Source organism: Gossypium raimondii, chromosome 2 (genome assembly GCF_025698545.1).
Source record: "Gossypium raimondii isolate GPD5lz chromosome 2, ASM2569854v1, whole genome shotgun sequence".
Taxonomy (NCBI): domain Eukaryota; kingdom Viridiplantae; phylum Streptophyta; class Magnoliopsida; order Malvales; family Malvaceae; genus Gossypium; species Gossypium raimondii.
Genome location: NC_068566.1, coordinates 14,114,177 through 14,119,828, shown reverse-complemented (window position 1 = coordinate 14,119,828; position 5,652 = coordinate 14,114,177). Strand labels below are relative to the sequence as shown.

Below are 5,652 nucleotides of genomic sequence, written 5' to 3'. Positions count from 1 at the left end.
AGACCGCTAAATTTGAGCCTACGAGCCTCTTCATACCTAGTGCCCACATACATTTTCTGGAAGGCCTCTTGAAAGTATTCTCAATATATGTGGTCAACTTGCGTACCTCTTATGGCAAACTACCACCAACGATATACCTCCTCTCTTAGCGAGGACGTAGTGCTCTTCAACTTCTGCTCCAGAGTACAATCTAAATCCTTCACAATTCTCTCCGTCGACTCCATCCAGTACTTAGCCACCATTGGATTGAAGCCTTTGAACATTTCTAACCCATTCAATCGGAGCCTCTCTACAAAGGATCCACGATCCAATTTAGGCTCCAGCAACCCTTTGTAAAACCGTCAACATCACCTGGGTCATCGTGTCGTCACCGTTTTCATTCTCAACCTAGTCCTCCTCTAGTATTGGGTTTTCTCCCTGGACAATGGGTAACTTTATAGGTGTAGCCTTACGTGGCCTACCCCTACCACATATGCCTTGGGTGTTCATAGTGATCTTTCGAAAGTTTGAAATCTAAAGTATATCTACAGCTTTTAAACAAAATTTCAAGCATTATTTATCCTCCTAAATGTTCATACTCTAAAGTTTACAAATTACTAAATTTTTAACACTAATCTCAGATTTAATTTCCTACAAAAAATAAAATTTTCTAAAATCTTGTACCCTGGTTTTTCCCAAAATACCCCTATTTGATGCACGCATGCAAACATATTTCAAAATTTCAAGGTCCAAGTTTAGAAAATCTAGGCTCTGATGCCACCAAAAGTAACCTTCCCAACCCGGCTTAGACGTTAGACTTGAATTCGAAAGATTTCATTAGCCACCAAAATGGCCTAGTAAGCTATTAAAGTTTTGAAATCAAATTTTTAAACATTTGCTTAGCTTTTGAAGAAAACTTAGTTTATTATCGATTTATTTATTACTCAAAATTTTAGTATTGTTTAGTATGTGAATTATTGATGTGTGTTTTCTTGTTTTGTGTACATGTGTATTCACTGAGTTTTCCCAAGCTCATCTCTTTACTTTCTTCTCTATTCATGATAAGTAGTGCAAGGGATAACGAGGAGGGTATCAATTCAATGATCCATCGCACAAACTTTCTTTCTACAGTATGTGCACTGAGCTTATAAAACCCCAAGAAGGCAATGTGGGACATTTCCAAGCTAGAGACTTGGAATGGGACTTAGATGATTTTAGACAATTTAAAAATAATTTTTTAGATGGTTGTAATTGGATTTTTTGGTCTATTTTAAAATTTGGGATTTTTTAATCTCTGTGTTTGCTTGTTTGGCTAAATTTGTTGTTTGAATTATATGATACTACCCATATGAACTAACCAGCCATTTTGTAGCTAGTAGAGCTTGTCGAAATCCAGGTACGCCTTATTTCGCTTATTATATGACTTATAGTTTGATTTAGAAAAGCATGCTCTCAGGAGTAAATACTTATATGAAATATTTTGTATATGTATGGTGAGTATCGATGGCTGGTGTGATTTGTGGTAGTTTTTTAGAGAGTCACCTCGGTGGCTAATGTGTCGCTCAAAATTCTGGTCGAATCGTCTCAGTTGTGTTTGGGGTGTCATATAGATCTTTACTCCACTAATCAATATTTGAGCCCGATTTAAATTTTTTTACCATAAAATTTCATATTAGTTTAAGAACTTGATAACTTTTCTCAATTTAATTCTTAAATTTAGATTCCATTAAAGTATACTAAAATGATATTATTAAATTCTGCTATGCCATTACGATTTTTTAATTAAAATTTTAATATATTTATTGTATTTTTTAAATTTTAAAATTTTAGGTGATGACGTCGTAGATTAAAAGTGTTACATCATCCGAATCCAAGTTCATGAAAAAATTGAAAATTTTGTCAAAGACAAATGTGGACCAAGATGAAGAAATTTTATTTCATTTAGGACTAAATATTGGGTTATCCCATCTTAGTAACCTTAATGAAAATATTGTTGCTTTGTTGATTGCAGGTTCCGTTAGATTATCGTTTCTACAATTCAGAAACATGAATTGCTTGAGAAACCTTATCTAACAGGATTATCACTTTTTTAGGGATTTTCATCCCTCAATTCTTCAACCAATATTGGAACCTATCCCATCATGGCCTCGCTCACATCGATGCAGCCTGAGTACGTGTTTTTATTTTTTTTTAAAAACACCAATATCATAATCTTCAATGATAAAAGAGGGTAAAACAAAGTGAATGATTTTTGCAGTTCAATGCATTAGTGAACACAGTGTTCTCACTGGTGATAATGGTGAGATTTATGGTGGCGGTGATGTTAGACAACACGGTAAAAGTGGAGAAATCGAAGAAAGATAGAGGGATGCCATGGTGGGTTAAGTTTAGATCATTTAGAGGAGATAATAGGATTGAAGAATTTTATCCTTTTCCTTTTAATTTTAATAGGTTTTTTCCACCAACCTAAATTTCCCAAAATTAGGCTTGGTAATTGCATATATTTTACCTGTTTTTCCTTTGATAAATACGGGTAGTAGTAGATGACAATTCGTGTAATTTTTCAAAATAATTTATTTATTTATTTATTTTATTTAAATTATTATTTTTTTTATAATTATTTTTGTATTAGTGGCAAGAGTAATTTAAATATCAATTTTTAAAGTTGTCAACATTGCTATTAAAGTAAGCCCTTAACCTTTCGGCTGTCAGTGTGGTTGTTGACGATTATATGGCTGAAAATCAACCCTCTCTTCCCCTCTCATCTTCCTTCTCATTAAATTTTGTATTAGCCGGCATAGTACCGGCCTATGGATGCCAATGAGATGCTAATGAGCATCCTCTTTTCTGACATAATAATGCACTGCTTGGCTCCTCTACTAAGGGTTCGATTTCCCTTTTTTGGGAGCTTTCGGGCATCTTTAGTTTGCCTATTTTTGCTCGAGATTTTTGCATTTTTTGGGTGCCTGAGGTATGTCCATTGTAACAACAGTGAGGGCATGTCAAAACTCTACACATCAAGGTCTAACCTTCTCAGCCCTAATGGCTAAACACCAACATATGATAAAATTTTCAACTTGATTCAAACAGAGTATGATTTGATTTTGTAATTCATTTTTTATTTACATATTATTTTGTAAATTTATCTGAGATTTGATCGTCACTTGTAATTTTTTTCGTTGAATGGATATTTAAAAAAAAAAAACTTACCATTGCATTGAAATAAAATAAAAGCATACTTTCATATTATGTTTATTCTTTAAAAAATGAAAAACAAAGATACTTAGTATCATTATAACTACACTTATAGACCATTGCTGATACATGAAGTAATTATATGAAATTGCAATGAGACTTTGAATTCAAGTAATCTACCCAACAGAGTTGGTGCCTCTTGGCTTGTGACACCAACTCAGTCAAGGCAGGCTCTGTTTGTTTCATTGAAAATGGTTTTCAAAAAATATTTTCTACATTTTCCTGTGTTTATTTCATGGAAAACAGTTTGGTCAATGGAAAATAACTTACAAGTCAACGAAAAATAAACGCTCTTTTTCTCTAGAATGACTTACCCTTTACGGGTGATTTTATTTTATATAAAAATTAACTTAAGTCAAGCTTAATATTATTATTTTATTAATAAATTTTTATTTTTAAAATTAATACAATATTATAATTTTCAATATTATTAAACATACATATTTAATTATCTATATCTAACCATATAATAAATTATTAATATAATATAGAAAATAAACTAATAATGGATAATTTTATTCATCATTTTTTTGTACAATGGATTGCCTTCAGTAGAATTGAAATTTTCAAATTGACTGGTGGAGGAGTTTTTGACGGCCAGGGAACCACTGCTTATAAGAGGGAAGGTTGCGAAAAGCATGATTATTGTGGTTCACTTCCTATTGTAAGTTATTTTCTTATTGAGATGTTATGACTTTTGTTTTTATAAATAGAATTAAGCAATAATTATTTTTTGTTTCATTCTGGAATTAAACAGAACCTAAGGTTTGATTTTTTTAACCAACACAATGATACAAGATATAACTACCAAAGTCAGCAAGCAGTTCCACGTTAATGTTCTAGGAAGCAAAAACATTACTTTCGAACATTTCACCGTATCTGCACCTGGAGAAAGCCCAAACATAGATGGGATTCACATTGGAAGATCAGATGGGGTTAATGTTTTTAACTCGGAGATAAAAATTGGTGATGATTGTGTTTCAGTTGGGGATGGTTCCAAAAATTTGGTTATCAATGGAGCAAGTTGTGGACCAGGACATGGTATTAGTATTGGCAGTCTCGGATTGTTTAAAAATGAAGAACCCGTAAAATTGCATCATGACTAATACTTCCAATGGTGTTTGAATAAAAACTTGGCCAGGTGCTGAACCCGACACTTGTTCGAATATTCAGTTTGAGGATATTGCCATGACTAATGTTAGTTCTCCTATTATAATTGATCAGAAGTATTGCCCATGGAACAAATGCAAAATAAATGTATGTACATATTTATCAAAATCGTAAGAGAGCAAAAAGAGTTAACCGGACATTGAATTATTATTTTATTGATGCAGGAAGAATCAAAAGTTAAACTAAGCAACATTAGTTTCAAAAACATTCACGGCACTTCTGCGTTTCCAAAAGCTCTCAAGATTATTTGCAGTGCTACTTTGCCATGTGAAAATGTGGAACTTGCCGACATTGAAATTACGCACAATGGACCGACTGGACCTTCAATATCACAATGTTCGAATGTGAAGCCTAAAGTTAGTGGCAAACAAAATCCAGCTGCATGTTCTGCCCCTATCCCAGCAAAACCTACCCCGACCGCTTAATCAATAGCATAGGTATAAATTTTTTTGATAAGGTTGTAACTCCTATAATTATATCTATTTTGCACACAAATTTTGTTTTGTTTTACATTCTATGTTCTTAAGAATATTTTTCTTAAACTTAATTGTTTTTAAAAATACACTTCAACAAAAAATATTGCAATGTGATAACATTTTATGCATTTAGGCTTGCGATATAATTATTTTTAAAATACTAATGAACTAGATACTATTTAATTATTTTGTTTTATTTATTTATATAAATTTTTGTTTTTATTTATAAACTTGGCATAATAAAAATTTACTAATGAATATTTATACATGGTATCAATTTAGTTTTGATTCTAAAATAACCTTTAACTTTTACACCTTGTATAATTTGATTTTTTTATAGTTTTGTTTTTTATGACTCTTTCACCTTAAAAGCTAAAAATAAACTTATCAATTAAATTTGATCCAAAACATATTAAAATTACAAATCTAAAATTTAACATAATAATTTTATCTTTTCTTATTGTTTTAAATTTAACCTTGAATGTTACAAATAAGAGCAAAAGCGTAAAAAAAATACAAAATTGCACTATATAAATGTTAGGGAGTTTAGTTTTTAGAATCAAGATTAAATTAACACAATGTATAAACAATGAGAGCTAAAATTACTAATATGATATTATTAAAAGTTGTTAATTTTTTATAAAATGTTTGGCGATGGAATCCATCAAACTGGTTCAATAAAAAATTGATGGTTTAACCCGTTCAACCACTTGTTCAATTATTGACCCTGAATGTAATCATCGCTTCAAAATTTATATAAAATTTTTAAATT

The 5,652-nt window shown here is 31.2% G+C and overlaps 1 pseudogene; it reads left to right on the top strand.

The window, feature by feature from the left end:
- Positions 1–3,739: 3,739 nt before the first annotated feature.
- LOC105786690 (polygalacturonase-like) lies at positions 3,740–4,852 on the top strand (annotated as a pseudogene).
- Positions 4,853–5,652: the final 800 nt, after the last annotated feature.